The 19,440-nt window shown below is 44.7% G+C and overlaps 1 protein-coding gene across 2 annotated transcripts in view; it reads left to right on the top strand.

The window, feature by feature from the left end:
* The first annotated feature begins 3,797 nt into the window (after positions 1-3,797).
* MET (MET proto-oncogene, receptor tyrosine kinase) overlaps positions 3,798-19,440 on the top strand; it is a 90,797-nt gene continuing 75,154 nt past the window's right edge. Inside the window, exon 1 of one of the 2 annotated variants that reach the window (XM_068400785.1) lies at positions 3,798-3,869. The gene's annotated coding sequence lies outside the window, so the exon portion shown is untranslated. Of the gene's footprint in view, positions 3,870-17,496; positions 17,535-19,440 lie in introns of those variants that run through there. The other variant, XM_068400786.1, reaches the window with a different exon arrangement.

Below are 19,440 nucleotides of genomic sequence, written 5' to 3'. Positions count from 1 at the left end.
CTTAGGCTCTGAACACAAGTCACAATCAAACCCATAGGACTGAACTGGGCCCCTTAGTGGGGATGCACTATTGCCAGTGCATAGAAATATAAATTGTCCTGTGTTTTCATTCCTCTCTTTACCTTTGAAAGTTCAACTTAACCATAGCCTTGCAATTCATTTTTCTAATTATGTGTTTGTATCATCCTGTGTTTTCATTCCCCATCTTTACATTTGAAAGTTCAATTTAAACATAGCCTTGCAATTCATTTTTCTAACTATGCGTTTGCATTCTTGGACAAGTGATAGTGTTTGCTCATCAGCTCCCTATCTTGAAACACGTCAGGGCTGGGAAGCACGTGCCAATACTCTCCTCGGTGTGTTCCAGTTCTCTCGCAGAATAGATTACCCCAACAGATTCTCCTGTACATTTTTGAATTGTTTTTTCCAGTGCCGTCAGCTTTCTGATATGTGCCACACAGTCATACTTATGCCAGATGCCTTAACAGAGTGCAGAGGACCAGCTCCTTTTGGACAGGAGAAGGAAGTGAGGAAAAATTATAAGAAAAATGGGATGATAAATAAGAAGGTCACAGTTTCTTTTTCACCAGTTCCTGCACCTTAAAGGTGCTTCAAGCCTCTGAGAAGCTGTTCATGGTGCATACACATTATTGCAAGCCCAGTGAAGGGAGTATCCAAGGGTTATCAAAGCCCCGCTGCAGTGTAGTTGTCTCATACAGATGAGCTAAAATAACATGGCATCGGCATGGTCAACATGGAAAGGAAACATCTGTTTCTCCTTTTCATGTTAGTGACAATCCATTTGTTAGCTTTAGAATAGCATGGGCTGTCCCACTGATAACAGCTGGGGCACTGGACGTTCAGCCCGGGCAGGTGCACGGGGAACCGAGAAGCAGACTAAGAACAGATAACGCGTGGGGCTGTCCTTAGGAGGATGAACAACGGACTGAAATCTTTATCACTTTCTTTCAAAACTGAGGAGGAAGATTCTTCCAAATCTGGTGTAACTATATGGATGCACACTGATTAACAGATCACTAACTGAAGCCCTGTGAGTAGTATGATCTAATTGTAACCACGCTTTTCCCGCTAGGGGCTGGCACTGCGCGTGTGGCTTCTCAGTCTTTCTTTTCTAACAACTGATTTCCAGTGACTTCAAACAAATGAGATCAGATCAGTCAAAACATCTGTATTGCTGATTAGTTTTTAGCAATTTCACCTTTCAGTGAGCAGAAGGGATTGGTTTTATTTTCACTCAGTGTAATTTTTAGTGTTTTGCTAACATACATGAAATGAGGAAGCAATAAATATAACATCACCTGTAGCCATCACACCCTTTTCTTGTTGAAACGGGCTGTCTTTCTTGCTATCTGTTGTCAGTAAAAGATACTGCAGAGTAAGAATCTCACAAGTTAAACATATGAAAGGTTACACGCTGCCTCGATCACACATTTGTTTTTGCAGAGAATTGGTTTATAGCTAGGTTAGATGTCTTTATCACTAGTGTCACATAGCCCATAGGAAAGAGGAGACAGATAAACGTATTGTGGAAGTGCTGCTGATGCAGATCAGTGGCAGGCTGGCTGTGGCCATGTGCTCCCCCCCCCACTTAAGCCATAGCCACCAGTGGGGGCCATGATGGCTGCATCCCACTTACGCTGGACTTTGGGGGATGGATGGCAACATGGTAGCCAAGGGCTATCTGGAACAGCAATCCAGGGGTCTTGCTGGTATGCAAATATGACTGTAAGGCAATCATCTTGCTCTATACATAGTGGACAGCCCAGGGCCCGTTGGGCTCTCCTGAAATGACAGCAGGCTGCATGCCAGCATCTCCCCTTGAGTAGGGACGCCTCTCAAGGTTAGTCCTCGAGGTTGCGAGGATCCTTGTCGTGTCAGACACTCAGTAAGTGAATTGGGAATAAGTGCTGAAACTTTGAAATCTTAGCTGAGTGATATAAAAGATTGATTGTGCACATATAATCCTTTAGACATAAACTGTTGACCAAGTCTGGGACTAGGGCTGGATCTGGCCGCACCTACACTCCTCTCTGAGAAGGACTTCAGAAAGCAAAGGGGTCCTCTCTGAAACTCACCACTCAGTGGGAGGGTCTCCCCGACAGTTTTGTCTGACCCTGTCCTCTATGCAGTAAATAATCAAGTGCACCTTGCAATCAAACCTTGTAAAACAACTGTTGCATCTACTATTGAACTTTGTTAACTCACTTTTTTTTATATTAATAAAGTATATTGTTGCTTCTCTCTTAGGAGTGAAGTGCATCTCTCACTCCATCTGCAACACTGGCTAACTGCTTTTTAAAAGCATTTTGTTCTGATGTACAGCCTTATCTATATACACAGCGTGGTGACATCGCAGGCCTAAACCAAACACATACAATACTTAGTTTAATTTTCCTTTCAAAACGTTTTGATGTAAGGTCTGACATTTTTCCCATGGTTAATCATGAAACTGGGCAACATTTCTTACTTTACTCGTACTTTACTCATGCAAAACATTCATTGGTTTGAATGATATGATTAAGGAGAGCAGAGCTGGGGCCAAAGAAACATGCAAAGGGAAAATAGATGTCTCCAATAACTTCTGCTGGAATATGGAGCCTTTCACATAAAATCTGGTTTAAATCAGTAGCTGCTGAAACTCATTACCACAAAAAAAGATGGGTCGTCTGGTGCAGGCCCTGGTGTTGAGACCTTCAGTCCCTCAGCAGTGTACCTGGCATTGCTCAGTGCCTCAGTTTCTCAGCCCCTCTGAAAGACGAAGCCACTGTCTGCCTTACGAACACTGCAAGGGAGAGACCCCAGCCCTTGCTGGTTTGTACCCTGTAGGATGCAGATACAGAGGGAGATGGCTATTTGATGGTCTAGATGGAGTGAGGTCATTTGCTCTTAATTACACGTGAAGAGATGTTCAGAGCACAACCAGCACTGCCACTATGACAGGGCCAATATGGGCTGAATTTGTTCTCTACTACACAGCCTGGGGGGGGGGGGGGGGGGGCAGGGACAAGCCGAGAGGTGCCACAGTCCTGCCCTCTCAGGGTAAGGCTTTAGCATCTCTCAGGCGCAAACACCTGGCAGTGCCCGGCGGCCGAGAGCGCAGAGGGAGGCTGTGCCTGCACGCCGCCGGTACCCGCTCGGCCTGAAAACGCCCCGGTGCAGGGCAGGGGCCACCAAGGGCGGCCGCGGCGGGTCCCCTCGTGCCTTCGTCCGTCTGGGGAGCGACAGCCATTCCTCCTGCCCCCAGGCCGGCGGAGCCTGGCCGGGAGAGATGCGGGGGAAGGAGGGGGGGAGGGAGGGGAGAGGGAGGGTGAGGGAGGGAGGGAAGGAGGCGCCCCTTCCCTCCTTCCCCCCGCCGCGCGCCCGGGCTCCTGCGATGTGGTGAGTCACAGGCAGGTCAGGACCGCGCCGGAGGGGCGGAGGGAGCCGAGGGGACCGGCTGATTTACCGCCGGGAGCCGCCACCAGCGCGGCGGAGGCGCCGGAGGGAAGGGCGCGCAGAGCCGCCCCGCAGCCCAGGTGCCGGGCGGGAGGGCCCTGCCCGCCGGGGCGCGCAGCCCCCGCCGCCCTCAGGTAGGGACGGCAGCGCGGGGCTAGGGACGGCGCTCCTGCGGCCGGGGAGGCTCAGCCCGCGGGGGCGGAGGGAGTTGCGGGGCGGGAGGGAGCGGGCAGAGCGGAGCGGGGTCGTGGAGGTGCGCTGGGCTGCGCCCCGCCCCGCCCCGCCCCGCCCCGCCCGGGCTGGGCCGAGCTGTGCCGGGTGCCCGGGCGGGGACCACGGAGCCAGCCCGCCGGCGTGCAGCGCTCGCCCCTCCGGCGGCGGTGCCGGTGCGCAGCCCGCTCCGCGCCGCTCCGGTAAGGACCGGCAACCGCGGGGAGGACGAGGCGAGCGGGGGGACGCGGGGAGCGGGATGAGCCAGAAAGGGGGGAAGGACGGGGAGCGGCCCGGGTGCTGCGCTGTGCCGTGCCGCGCCGTGCCCCGCCCGGGAACTTCGCGGGAGCGCAGCGCCGGGGGCCGCCGCTGCCCTCCCCGGGGCAGGCAGCCTCCGCACCGGGCGGGCGCCGCGGGGGCAGGTGAGCCGCTGTGCGGGGCCGCCGGCACCGGCCCGCCCCTGCCCGGCCGGGCTCTGCAGGGCGCGTGGACCAGGGGACGCCTGCGAAGTGGCTGCCCGGGCAGGGCAGGGCGGGCAGCGCTCCCGGGTGCTCTCCGGGCTGCTCTCCGCCCCGGCCCCGCGGTAGGCGGCTTGCGGCGGCCGCGCAGGCTGAGCGCGCTGCGCCCCCCGGCTCCGCGGGCGCGGCAGGAGCGCGGAGCGGTGCCGGCGGCAGCAGCGCCCGCGGCCGCTTGCGGCGGGGCTGTCCACAAGCGCGGAGGGGAAGTTCCAACTGGGAAACGGTGGCTCCGAGGTGTGTGGGTTTGTGGTGGCCGCTGCGGCCGCCTTCCGTGGGGCTGAGGTCTCGGGGTGAGCCCGTAGGATTCCCCCAGGTGGGGGTTTGTACTTCGTGGTTGTACGGCGTTCACAGTCTTCCTTGCACTCATATTGCGGTTTGGTTTGGTTTTGTTTTTTTTTTTCATTTGTAAAAGCAGAATTTGCTTAAAACGGTAAATAATTCACACTATATACTGGCATTCCACCACTGTTTCCACGTGAGCATTAAATTACGTGGTCTTTGGCTTTATAAACCCTAAATGTACTCCTTGGAATTTGGAAATGTCACACATACATCTTAAAATAGGGATTAATAATCTGGTACCAGTGATGTTAAACAAACTGTGTTTGTAACCTGTAGGAGGTTATTCAAGCTGCAGTGCATGCTTTTCCCAAAGACCCTTTGCCATGTGTGGTAGTTCATTTGCTTTCATCCTACAGGTGCTTTTTGCATTGTCCACCAGTAAAAGGTGGATGGTGTCTTTTTTTTCCTTCTTCTTCCTTTTCACTTTTTTTTTTTTTTTTGAGATCTGAGCAGTTTGGATTCATAATCAGGCAAGATAAAGTGTCTCACATGTTTCTCTAAGAGCTGGTTAAATGTTTACAGATCATACACTGCAAGAGCAAAAAGCTAGCCTTTGGCAGGAGTTGCATGTTGAAAACAAAGTTAGAGAATGACTGTATCGCTTGTTCTTTGTGTGCCCTAATCCTTCTTCAGCACTGCGTGATTCTTTTTCTGATTGTCTTCTAATACAAACTGAATCATTTGGAAGAAGGAATATTTTGTAAAACATTCATCTCTCTATTTACAGAAAAGAGAGTCAGCTTCTTTGCCTTTTTGGTGGGGAGGGAATGAATTGTCTTTATTATCCTGTAGATCTTTTTTCATTCTTTTTTTTTTTTTTCCCTCCAAACGATAGCCACTGCATAGCAGTTCTTTATCGGTAAACTAAATCACATATGTTGTGGCTGGAGAGTGGTTCATGGACGTGTCTTTTGCTCAGGGAGATGGCAGTGCAGCCTGTAGGTGGACGGGAGCACACTGAGTCAGGGCAAGCCAGCCAGAAAGCCAAAACTCAGCAGAAGTTTAATGAACAGCTCATGAATGCAAAACTGAGTGGCAAATGTTGTCCTCCCAGAACTGCCTTTCCCATCCTGCATTTATAGTTCTCTGGTACCTTAGCTGATGACCTCTAACCTCCTGCTGATCCAATGCAATTGAAGGGGCCAGCCCACCTATTCTCATTCTTCTATGATCTGCAAGTGACTGCTCTGTATTTTTCAACTCAGAGGAGAAATTCAAAGCCTGTTGCCTCCCAACTCTTGCTTCCAGGAGTCCAGAGAGTAACTGGCACAGCTGGCTGCAGTGGAAGGGCAGCAGCCTCGCCTTCACAGCCACAAAGGGAACCTGATGCTGGCAACACGCTGCCCTGGCGTAGCCAGAGAGCCAGAGCTGCAGCAGTGGGAGTCCCAGACCTCTGGATCATCTGCTTTGTACCACGATTGCTCTGTGGTGGTGATGTGTCTAGACCTTATTCATTTCAGGCAGAAAGCAAGGAGAGGTTCTGCATCTCCACGTGTGTTTGTGGAATATCCTAAGGGATAATCCTGCTTGGGCTCTCTCAGCACTACAGAAACACACATCATTTCTTGAATGAGAAAGCAGTGGAGTAGCTGAATAGCGTTCTCTGAAACTACAGGAACATGAAACCCAAAAGGGAGTTACAGAATCTGTCTGGTGCAAAAGAGAAGGAATGGATTGCAGTGTGTGATACTTCCTAAGATTCTGGGTGGCAATCACGCCTTTGTGGCTGGTTCCTGTGAAGCCCTTGTGTCCAGGCTTCCCACCTCCCCATTGCTGCCTTGCGGGCTGGCCTTTGAGCAAGTGGCATAATTTCATGTTTCCTTAGGCTTGTTACCATCAGCCGAGCCATCAATCTATGTATCTTGTCCACTGTGGCCACAGCCTGTGATTTTGCCTCCCACTCAAAGTTTGTAGCCAGTAATTAAACCCACGATCACGCTGTGGCAGCTGCCACACGGTCCCAAGCGGCACATCATCACTGAGGAGGCAGGACCACGGCCCCGCGGATGGCACCTCCTTGCCTGTCCCTCCCTGCACAGCCAAGCCAGGAAGGTTTTTGCTGTTCTCTCCTTGTAAAAATGTTGCGTGTTTCTTGGCAATGGTTGTAACAAATCTATATCTCATACATAGCGACTGATGTGAGCACATTAGCAGAAGCCATTTTTAAATCAGTTTCCTTACCCAGGGGAAATGTAGTATAGACAGGGCCTTCAGGAAACGAATAATTAGGTGACCTTTTTCCCCCCAGAATATCAGGTCTGTTTTATGTAGAGCTGTTTGAAGTCACACAAATTCTCATTACTTTCCAAATCTCTAACCTTGCCTTGTTTAAGATACCTTTTAGGAAATCAAATCAGTGTTTCAATCTAATTTCCAAAGGCATTCAAACACATGGTATGTGTGCTAACTTGTTTCCTCTAGCATTAACAAACCTAGCAAATTGCCAAGCTATTTGCCTTCAGGAAAACTATGATGTTGTACAAGAAGATAAAGTATTTTTTTCCTCCAATTTTAAACATTAGAAAAATAAAGGAAAGGTAAAGTTATCAGACCAAACTGGTCTAGGATATAATTCCTTTGAAGGAAAGAGTGTTACCAAGTAGATTGCCCTTTTTTCGGTCTGTTCTGAGACTTCTTCATTGCACCGTGATCTTTTCCAGTCATTTGATGTGGCTGGATGGTGACTGAGTCCCCTTGGCTCAGATGGACCTTCCTTGAATTAGTTGCAGTTGAGCATCAGAGTGGAAAACAGAAATGGGGATAAAGAATTTGAGGGGTTTATAACCCTCAGATTTGAAGGGTTTATAACCCTGATATTTTAAGGAGAGGCTGTGTGCATAACCCAGGCACAGGTGCATGTGGTGCAAACGGGGAGGCGGTGGATGCCCCGAAACCCCTCTCTTCCACCTCTCCCCTTGGCCTGCCAGTCTCCAGGGAAGAAAATGCCTCGGAGCATTTCATTTTTCAAGTGGATGTCAATATCAGAAGAGTTTCTGTAATGCTGAGCAGTTTAGTAAGCTCAAAATACTTAAATAGATCCCTTTTTTTTTTTCTTTTGCACAACCTACAGCTCCATGATAGTCTCTTCTGCTTGTCCAGAGAAAATGAACATGCAATCATCCTTTTGTATGGAAGGCAGCAGAAGGGATCTCATTTGAATTCATGATAAATTTGGTTGCAAATGCATGCGAAAGGAAAATTTCCGAATGCTTTCAGAAGATTTTCATTTTGCTCAAGTGTTCACACCACGGCCATCGCCAAGGTATTTGATAGCTATCCATTTTGTGTGTACGTTGCAGCTTTAACCTCTCTTTGAAGGGTCACATTGGCCTATCTTTTTTCCTGTAATCACAGAGAAATAACAATTTCTATGTAAGTTGCTTTCCTCTACCATAGCTCCTTCATTTTGACGTTTATCTAGCTAAGCAGTATCAGAGTCTTTTTGACATGTCTTGGCATCATTTCTGCGAAGGATCAGTGACCTAGCTTGATAAATTTAAAAAATCAGCAATATAACTAAATATGTGACATTTATTGAAATTCATTCTTTGCCATGGAGCTACTTTCTTTCAAAAATACTGAGAATAGTAAGGGATTGCAGCTGCAATTTGATTAAATCTACAGTTGTTACCATTTGCCTTCTGAAAATTGATTCCCTCCCTGTCCCCCAGCTTGACATGCTTATTGATTAAAAACTCTGTGCGGCCTAAGCCAGCATATATTTGTTAGTGTTTGTGTGCTTCCCATGCAAGTTCGGACAGGCTTTCGACTGTGGAAGCTGACTCTACTCCTAAGCTATTGGAAATGGTAAGGTTTCTTAGCGATTGTTTTAAACTATATGATGACACATCTTTAAACCCCATTGTACGAAGGAAAAATACCTTCTGACTGGAGAGAGGTTTCCTGTTTATGTGTGTGTTTGCTGGAATTAAGCCTTCCCCTGTGTGTTGGCTGAGTATTTTTTTTTTTTTTTGTAATCCAAAATGGCAACATGGCAAGGCACCTCCAGAGTTTATTTTTTGGACAGGATACGGATCTTTTATTTTCAAAATAGCATGGCTCTGGAGTTGAAGATGAAGCATAGGGGCCTCTCAGTTACACTTCTGCAAACAGACTCAGTTAATTGAGACGGCACTGTTATAAAGAGCTAGATTTAAGCAATAAGTAATTAACTTTTATTGACAATTTTATACAATGTGAGTTGTTCACTTCCCACATAGGAAGTTTTTGGCTTCGGGCAGATGTTCTTTCAGCATAAGGATATGAAATTTGCCAAATGTATAATTTATTTTATAAAATGGTTAGAATCATAACTTGGGTTGTGACTGAAGAGAGTCACATAAAAATCTTCTGATTCTCTTTATAAAAGTGAAGAGTAGCCCAATGGGTGGCCTCCAGGCGAGAGCCCAACTGCAGGAGGATTGCATGTAGTACCTGAAGGGCTTTCAGCTGTGTAGACATGGGCAGGTGACCAGAAAATAGAGCATGTATCACACTCCTGCCTCTTGCTATCTGGGGTGCCTAAGTTTGTGACCTTGTGGCGTGCCTCTGCACCCTACATGCCATAGCTGAACTCCCTTCAGAGGGGAGAGTTGGTATCAGGAGACTCAAAAAGGCATTTTGCCTATAACAGTAAAGAGGCTGGACCACCCTGAATTTAGGCAGTAAAGTTATAGTTATTTATTAAATACAGTGTTAAAGTTTCTGGTTTGCTTCAAATGATGCTCATTTTAAACGACTGTCTGGGACTGGAAGAAACCTGGGCTAACGGACTTGATTACGCTGAGCGTTTGTTAGGGCTGAGAGCCACATGGCCCAGGTGCGGGATGTCTGTGCCCAGCCCCAGCTGTGCCGGCTGCTGCCCCTGCCCACATCTGGCAGAACATTGCACTCAGCTGCATTCCAGTCCCTCTATCACCCACCACAACGGCTCAGACCTACGACACATGCAGGTCTTAAGCAACTTGCTTTTCATACCTTCTCTTGTGGTTGTGCTACTTGCCTGGTAGGAACTGTGAGCAAGACTGTGGCCTCATGGCTGTCCCCGGGACTTTTGCCACTGACCCTTCATGAGCACTGGGTTTAGCTCTGCCTTTGGTGTGTTTGCACAGTATGTGCAAAATGGATTTCCTCTCCTTCAGCTTTAATAGAAGATTGAGGTATCTTTTTCCACATGAAATTTTTCTCATTAATATTTGTACAAATTGATAAACAGAAACAGAAACCTTTTTCGGGCATGTCTAATGAGCAGATGAAAACAATTACCAGCTTACCAGCTACAGTTAGAATTCCAAATTTACTTATTTTCCCCCTATTTTAGGAGATACTATTTCTTTTGTTTCTTTATTTTTTTGTTTTTTTATTTTTAGTTTGAGCTGGATGCTGAACCTCATCTTTCATTTATGTGATTTTTTCCATATTGAAAATGTTCTAGCTAGCATGGTGTCAAGCTTGGTAGAGGTCTGTTGTACCATGTGAATGCCTAGAAACATACAAGGTTTTTAATTGTTCTGTCTTTAGCTTTATCATGAATAAGAATGCTTTTTGGATTGGTTGGCCCCAACTAAATCACCAAAATTTCGGGACCATTAGAGATATTTATTAAGACTCTGGGGTTTGCTTCTCCTCCCTCACACCCACCCCATGGATGATCCTATGAGGATAAAGGAAGCAGGTTTCCGAGAAACCCCAGCCTTTGAGAAAATTCCCAAATCTGGGTTGTCCCAAATGCATGACTAGAAAAGAACATGTTTTGCTCTGTGAAACTGAAATAATTTCACAAGCTTCATCTGTCTTCAGATACATGCTGGGGTAACTGAGGCTTGAATTTCCATCTTTAAGATGGCTACACAGCCAAAATTGGATTAGGATTTCTGTTACGGGAATTATATATCCTTTTATCTGTTATTATATATCCCCATATCTGTTATGGGTATTGTTCTATCATTTTCATGTGTCTTCTCATCCAAAAATACCAGATTCTATTGGTTAGGTCTGAGAAAGCAGGATAAAGCAGAGACAGCTTTACTGAAGACAATGAAAGGTGTTGGTAGTTGAATTCATGTCAAAAGTTGATGAATTCCTCTTTCCTAATGTCATTTAAAATGTTAAATGAATTACTGGAGTTATATTCAGTTTTCCTATCTACTTCTAGAAAGTGGGTACTAATTTTAAATGTTAGATATTACTGTCTGCAAAGCCTTTGCGTAAACTCTTTAGGTTTATTGCTTTTGCTCTTTGGATTAGAGGCCAATATTTTTCCTGGGGAAAAATGTTTCTTGTTAATACTTGGTATTTGATATCATTCTTACAAATTCCTAAAGCTGCAGTAAAAAAAATACAATTGCAATATTAATAATGCTTTAAAAAGTAGGTAGAATGCAAACAGTATTGGACTCCAGTGAAGCAGTGAGCCAATGTGAAGCTCCCTGTGTGTTTAAGCACTTCTGCATCAGAGAATATAATCCAAATTTCACCCTGAAAAGTGTGTTTACCATCCATTCAAATCAGTGGAAAATGTTGTGTGTGTTTGAGGATGCAATTTAGCCCACAGTAGCTGATTGAAAACTTTATCTTAACTGTTGTTTAACCCATCTGATGATGGCAAACTTTGGCATTTACTTTGGTGTTGCCTTCCCGTACGTGTTCAAGGACAGGGTGCTGCAAGATAATGAGTTTTATCCTTGTTTGTGTTTTCAGCGCTTCCAAATAGTAAATGGGGGTGTTCCCCCAGCCAGGATGTAGGTGCCTTTAGTTAAACTCAGGGTGTCTGGATGCAAATAACTTCCATCACCTCCAGTGGAAACTGTGCAAGTGCTGAGAACAGGTAGAGGACCCACACTTGTACTATGGCTTTATTTCTATGCTTTGCTTTGCTTTCTCCATTTCCAAGTATTTAGTGTTTATTAAGTATATTGTAGTCAGAATCTGGAATTCCCAAATGTCTGTTTTTCCTGGTATTGCAAACACTGGCCTTACTTATGAATCACCAAAGAACATGGCACGGTGGCAACATTTCACTGTGTCCTTTTGCCTTCTCAGAGAATTAAGTAGCTCCTTGTATGGGGATGTCCTCTCCTGTGACATTCTCCAGAGCTTGCCAGTTCTCCACCTTAACTTGTCAGTCAGATTTCCACAATGGGAAAATCCTATTGAGTTTACTCAACATGGGAACCTTACTATAAGTTTTTGAACTATGCTATGAAATTTAACATCAGTTCTGTTCGTGCTTCAGAACTGCAATATGTTAAAACGCCATTATGTTTTATCTTCCATTATATCCTTTAGAATTCGGTTACTCTTTTTTGTATCAAATTCCATTGGATTTTTGTCCTTATTATCCCAACCTTATGTATACAAAGGACATGGATTGCAAGGCACGTCCATGTGTGAGAGAGGGATGATTCCCTCCCTGTCCTGGTTATATTCAGAAAGACCTGACCGACAACAGTTACCTTTTTTCCTAAATAACTATGGCAACTACGTGAGAGGAGGAGCTCTGAATGCAGAGCGTCCTAACAGAAGGTGGGAGAGGTGAGAGCCAGCCAGGAAGTAGGTAAAGTCAGCACAGAGTGCATGAAATCACAAAAATCATTAATGACCTTCTAATTGCAGAACTGAATCCCATGTGTTTTCTGCAGGGCTAAAAAGGGAAAACACCGTGCATGGTCATTATCAGTCAGAAGGGCTGTTTGCCAGTTCTCTGGAGTTTTCTTTCCGTCTGACAACATATTTTCAAAAATAAGTATGTGTTTATTCTTCTTCAGATGTAAGCTGCCATGATAAAATCAGCTTGGGGAGAGCTCAGAGGCATCTTTGCTGCTTCGTGAAAATTGGTGCATGGTTTTTGTTTGTTTGTTTTCAAATTGAGAGGTTTTCATATAACATGCTTTGAAAGAACTCCTTTTATGCAAATAATACCACATTTCTCTCGTAAACTAAACACAGGCTGGGCCAACATCTGCCTGCAGATAAGCACGCGTGGCTTCCAAAGTTCCCGGGACTGCAGCGGGAGGGCTTCCTGCATATCTGGGGAGAGTATGTGCCCGAAATCCCTGCAGGGCAGAAAAATAAGGTAACAACCAGTGAATTGTTTTCACAGTACAAAAAGCCTTTTAGGAAGCAGCAAGGAGCAATAAGAGGTGACTAAAGGATAAGTACCCCTTTCCCTTCTGGAAAAGGCAAATCTGAAGGTACGTTATTTACTGAGACCTCCCTTGCATGCTATTCATAGGGGTAAAAGCCCATCAGTCAAATATTTGACTAGGCATGGTTTATAGGGATTTCAAAGACGTATGAAAAGATAATGCCCATGTCCATTTGCTAGTTACTTGGAAATGCAATGTAGGTTAATTGAGTCTTTCTTTAAAGAGTAATGATTATCTTCATTAACAATATATAAGATTTTTAAAGATCTACTCTTCTACACCTATCATCCCTGTTAAGTTATGCCTTCTACATCTAAGTATTTTCCCTGTATCATCTATTGCTCATTTTAAATGAGGTAATATTGAGATTCTGTCATGTCAACAGATCTTCTGCCTTTCAGGCTGTTTTAAGCACCCCGTTTTCTAGTCCTTAGTCAGTTCAACTATCACAGGGATCGATGAGAATATTGTTTGCATGAAGACTGCAGAGTCAAGTCTTGGAAAAGGTCGTGGCTTCACAGTAAAGGAATGTAACTTACCCTGACAAACCTTAGGTCTGAAACCAGGCTTTGGTGTGAAAATCCAGATGTGTGAGAATTTAGATCTCTCCCATCATCACCCCCAACAGCTGTGTCTTGTTCAAATTTAATTGCTTAAGTGAGTAATTATTAATCACGAGTCTTCCATTTTTTTATTTGAACATGACGTACATGGTGCTAATAAGCAGTACAATATAATTTGAATATCTTAAGTAGGAGCAGGGATGTGAAAGAAAATGTTCTTGTTAAATGACAGTGACCTTTGCTCAGTGCCTGAAGTATTGAATTCAGTGCTATCAACTACTTAACAAAACCTCATACTTACGAGCAATTGTTGTAATATAAAGTCCTAAATTAAAAACATACATTAACTGACATTTCCAATTTTACCCCTGCCATTTTATTTTCCTTTTGGATAAGCACACCAAGCTGAAAATTACGGGTAAGATCCAGTGAGGCTACTTTGGCACCTAAAATGGGGTTTAGAGTGAGTTCAGGGCATAAGTCCAAGAAAGGGATCCAGAAAGCTAACACTCACTGGCCACAAAGCTCTCAGGTGCTTAGATTAACCAGTGCCTGCACTTCATGCTGAATATGCCCTGGATCTCACCTGAGTTTCAGCTCCACAGGAGAGGAAATCACGTGGAGCAGTAAGAGGCCCTTGGTCCTGACCAGGTGGCAGCTCCCAGCTAAGCTCATTTGCAGCCCCCTGACAGGATGGAGCCGGGTACCCCAGACGGGTCCTGCTGCTGACGGCCTCCAGTCCCATGCTCAATCCCTGTTGTCCCTCCTGGCCTGCTCGGCTCCGAAGCATGAGGACTGCTTTGCCTAGGAGGATTCACATCCACACCTTCCCCTGTCTGCACCTTCCTGCTGGGACAGGAGGAGGAGAGCGAGCAGCAGCCGTAGGGTGGGATGGGCTAGGAGAGAGAAGGCAGGGGCTGCCTGCACCCAGGGGAGAGTGGGTGGTAGAGAGGGGCAGAGCCAAGCCCTAGTTCCAGATTCAGACCTTTGGCCAACCTGTTCGTGTGAGGATGAAGACCACGATTTTAAATCAACTCCTTTCTGGCAGGCACCATCCTACAGCTCAGCCTTGCTGTGCTGTGCCTGTTGTAAACACCAGTGCTAAGCCCTTCATATTTTGGAGGTATTTTGTAAGAATGAGCTAATTTATCCTCGTGTCACCCCTATGAGAAAGGTAAATACTCTCTGAAGTTTGGAAACAACCTCTTTGCTTATCTCACAGACTCCTTGAATCTGTCTCCAGATTTCCAGAGGAGACACTCTGGGATCTGAACAAGTCCAAAACCTGGTACCAGACCCTGTATAAACAAGAACCCCTGAGAGCAGCCGCTGCACATTTAAGCTCCTCAGGTCTCCCAAAAATGAGGGGACGGGGAAAGGCTGAAAGTAAATGAAGCAGCGGAAAAATATGTTCAGGAAAAAAAAAGACCTCATTAGCATGAAAAAACTCAGACCACTCAGCCATCCCAGAACACCTTCTTCAAACTATTGAGCTTTTCAGCATCTTCTGAAGGTCAGTACAACATTTCAGAATAAAAGCTGCGGCTGACAGACCCTTGCTGAGGGAGATCTGCCAAAAAACAGGAGCTGAGGCTGCTCGAGATCAGCCACTCTGCTGATTGCAGCTGTGACACTGTTGCCTCTGGTGAGAGCAGGGTTGTCAGATAGGCTGGTCTCACGCCATTTCGGGATTTATGAACACCAATACTGTAAAGTCCTTGGAAGCAGATCATGAATCACAGGTTCACAGCAAGGCAACAGTCATGCCAACGAGCCATCATTAACTCAGCTTCTAAACTGAGTGAAAGTAGGGCATCAGCTAAAGTGCATTGCAATAACATAAACTTGCAGTGACAAAAGCGAGGTCAGCATTAAAAAGAAAAGGTCATAACCTCCTAACCAAACACAGATGGGAAATGAACCCTATCCTTGACACTGCTCCTGTTTGATTATCAAAAAGCTGCTATGAAACTAAGTAGACCATCAGGTTATTAACTTTGGTACCAGATAAAGGATGTGCTCTGCTAAGCTAAGACATAAATACACACTTCATTACTTTCACTAGATGGTTTACAAACACAGCCAGTTCAGGGTTTACAAACACACCTGTTCTGAGGGTTCCTACTGTGATTTTACCTGGAGCAAAGACTACCAAGTTAGTTTTGCATAGAGGCAGTTTGTATTTGATGGGGCTAGTTATCTCAGACACAACATTACACAATCATGGTTATACTACTTGTGGAGCCAGCTTGGTCATGGAAGGAGTACAACCTACTTTGCAGCACTAAATATAATACATGTGGACAAAGCACAGTATCAGCCCAATGGACTGTGCCAGGCCAGACCAGTTCAGCAGCCTCACACAGCTCCTAGATGCAAGGAGTGGGCTTGGAGGCAACCTAAAGGCCTCTGCAGTGCCAGCACAGGCCCACAAGCAGAGCTTTTTCCCAGTCTCTCCTTTGGCTGGATAAAGCAGCCCCCAGCAGTCTCATTTCAGCCCTTGGGCGAGCTCTCCGAATCAGGGGTCCCAGCTCACTCTTACAGATGTGCTGGTCTCGCTGGGACCCTGCATGAAGTTTGACCGTGACATCTTGGCTTGACGGGCTATGTATCAAGCAAGGCGTCAGCAACTGATTGGAAATCCTTGACCCAAGGTTTTGCCACTAATTTGCCTTGTGGCTCTCGGAGACACATTGACTGAGAAGGGTGAAGTCATGGCACCCAGTGGCATGCTTTATGTGTGCCCACAGAGCAGAAAAGCCGCTGCCTGACACCGTCCTGACAGCTCTTTCAGAGGAAAGAACAGAGCCAGCACAATTTCTTTTGCTTGGTATCCTAGGTATTTGTACCACACCTTGGAGGAATTCAGGAACTTGTTGGGGTTTAGTTGCTGTTCTTATTATATTTATTGTATTTACTATGGCATCAGAAAGAAACTTGATAATTTGGTCTGCATGTAGATCCTTTGGTACAGTTCTCATATAATATATGTTATCATCACTGTCTATTGATGTACAGAATGTTTTTTTTAAAGAGATTAATGTTTGTCTATGAAGAGTTATTGTCTCAGGGACTCCTAAGAACCATTAGCACCAAATGACAATTAAACTGCAGGAAATGCCCTGCATCAAGATAATTCGTAATTGCTGTTATAACATTTAGATCAAATCTGTATGCTGTCTTGGTTACTCATGGCTATCTGCCTTTTAATCTTTGTCATTTTATGACCCATGCCATTCCTTTAATTATCGCAGTATGGAAGGCTGTTAGCTTTAGAAGACAAGAAAGGCTTCCAAAATCTACTCTGCATTTCAATGGAAGAACTCAGGTAGATAGATGTTATAACCATAAAGCATAAAGTAGAAAATCTAAGTAAGTGCTGAGAGTAGTTAAGGGAATCAAGCTAAAACTGTATTTGCAGCCAGGTTTGCCAACTTGGCTTTCTACGAAAGGAGGAACTACATTCCAAGGAAATTACACTGTCCCAGTTCTGTACAGACAACCACAAAATGCTCAGACTGGTGCAAAAAGTTGATTAACAGGATCAACTCAGAAATACAAGAAAACTGCTTTCTCCTACTGTGAGGTGGTTTTATCACACCAAAAAGGACTTGCATCATTACCTGAGCTTGTATGACTTCCTGGTGAACCAGGGCACATGCCTGCATTTACCTCAACTGGCTAGAGTCAATAAAGGTCTTAGCTTTGCATAAGCAGTGAAAATAACATTAAGAGATGAATTAGTCTAGCCAAACATGTGAAAAATCGGAAGTGAAACCCAAATATCTCCATATTCACCCACCTGAAACAGAAGACCAACCTTACCCTCTCTTATTGGTCATGACATGTACAATAACAAGCATAACATGTTGTCCAACCCCCCCCCCCCCCCGCCAGCTCCTTTTCTATTTGGACTGAACATTTGGACTGAATAAGATGTTCACATGTCAGTTGTCAGGCTGAATTATTGGCTGCAGAAACCAAGTTTAAGTCTGTGCTAGAACTGGATTAATTTTACTGCTAATGTAGTGGTAAAGAGCCACAGTAGCATCACAGGTATTTCGTAATGAAGCTCCACAATTGCTCACTTGCATTTCAAATGAATGGAGTGGATCAATAGTGTTGTGTTGTTCAAAGTTTGCTTTCTATTTTCCTGCTATTGCCAAACAACATAATAATTTTTAAAAAATCTTCCCATCCTTATGCATCCAGATGTGGAAAGCTGTCCTCTTGTATTTAAAGATTCAAATCCACCTGGAAATGTAAGCGTGAACAAACAACGAAGGACCTACCTTATTGTGAGTATTTCCTCCCTGTTTTCCAATTATTCTTTGTATATTTTGAACTACTTTTCTAGTTCCTGTTCTTTGTGGAATTGATTCCTCAGCCCTTAGAATGAGTACCACTTCCTCACATGAGAAATCTCCCTGAATCCCAACAAATGCTGTATACCACCTTTTAAATTAGTCTTTTTGAGCAATGTGTAGCTCTTGATCTGCTCCATTCATTTGTGATATATCAGTGAGTGTTTGCTGACGTTCCTTGTGAAAGAACCTGTAGTGCCATTGTAGCCCATCACAACAAAAAATGATTAAATAAATCTAGTTGCGCTACACACCCAAGACATGAGTTGGCTTTAGGATGTTAAGATCTGAAGCAAGTTTCAGAGAAAACTCTTTACACTTTATTACACTGCAGGACACCTACAAAAAATAATGCTAAATGAGTATGAGAGTAACATTTTCTCCACTGCAAAGGATAGATTAGTGTTCTTGTGTTTTAATGCGTGTTAAAAATAAACCTGGCAGACAATGAAAATGCTTCTATTGATAGCTGATGTGAATTACAGTGGCATATTGGACCCAGTAATGGACCATGTATATTAAAGAGTATATTTTATGCAGGGAGAATTTAGATTTTTTTTTTTGTATTTGAATATTGTGAGAAAAGGCTTACAGATGTATACCACCAGATGTTGAACATCAGATGTATACAGATGTTGAACGCGCTAATGAAAGTAATTTCTTCTGACGCACACAACTGCACTGGCTGTGTAGAGGATTTAGTTAATGGTTGATCCTCCAGCAATTGCCTAGGCTGTGCCTTGCCCACCGGTTCTTCACCATCAGCTGCCTGCATGCACACTCTCCTCTTGGGAGTACCATAGAAACCTCCCAGCTCTGTTATGAATGAATTTATGACCTAAATCACTGCTACTAAGTCCTGTGACTCTATGCACTGGGAAAATGCATGATGTTAGTGTACATATCACGCTGCAGGGAAGTTATGTTCCCATCCTAGTCAGGTTGAGTAACCTGAACTAGAGCTGAAATAGTGCTGAAGACAAGGGAACATGGATTTTAACTCAGATTAGCCATTTGAATTCCACTCAGGTATCATTTGTATGTTTGTTGCTGACTGACTTACTCTCTCAAATTTCCTTATTCTCTCTGTTACTTTAACTCAAGGTAGCTAATTCAGGTTAGCGATTCTGACTTAAGAACATTTTTAATCTATGGACATGGAAAATAGGTTAACCTTAGTAAGTGTTTTATATATAACCAATCTTGTCTACAGATGCAATCAATTAATTGAAAAGTCTGATGAAAACACGTCAGCTATGAGCTTAGTCTGTTGAAGCTGGTGCCAGTGCTGTGGTAGATTTGCAACAACAGATTGAAGTTGGATGGATGGAGCTGTTATCATTTCCCCCTCTCAGGTGCCCTGTCCTGTTAAATGATGCTGCTGTCTCCATGGCAGGGCGTCTGATCCACAGGGAATCAGGTCCTGAACCGGCACAGATTTTGGCCCAGGAGAGTTCAGCAAACTGAACTCTCAGGAGCAGTAATCACTAGGGTTATCCTATATAAATTTGCAACCATAAGTCTGTCAGAGCCCGTAGTAACAAGATGTACTATCCTACTGGAAAAAATGTAAAACTATACTATCAAATATTTCCTTAAAGAAGGGAAAAGGCTACCATTTGCTGACAATAGAGTTTGTGAAATATGAATTAATATGGCTCTGCTATTACCTAACTCTAAATGACCTATCTGAGGAGTAAATGCATTCTTGTACAAACACGCCCTATGTGGGGTACGCAGGACCTTGTCATTTCCTTTTCTGTAATAAAGCAAGGAAAAATGAGATGCACCAGACAACCTACAAATGCTTGCTTTCTTGTGATCGTGTTGTCTTAGCTTG

This window comes from Nyctibius grandis, chromosome 5 (assembly GCF_013368605.1).
Source record: "Nyctibius grandis isolate bNycGra1 chromosome 5, bNycGra1.pri, whole genome shotgun sequence".
Taxonomy (NCBI): domain Eukaryota; kingdom Metazoa; phylum Chordata; class Aves; order Nyctibiiformes; family Nyctibiidae; genus Nyctibius; species Nyctibius grandis.
The sequence above is the reverse complement of the archived record's forward strand: the minus strand, read 5'-3'. Positions and strand labels throughout refer to the sequence as shown.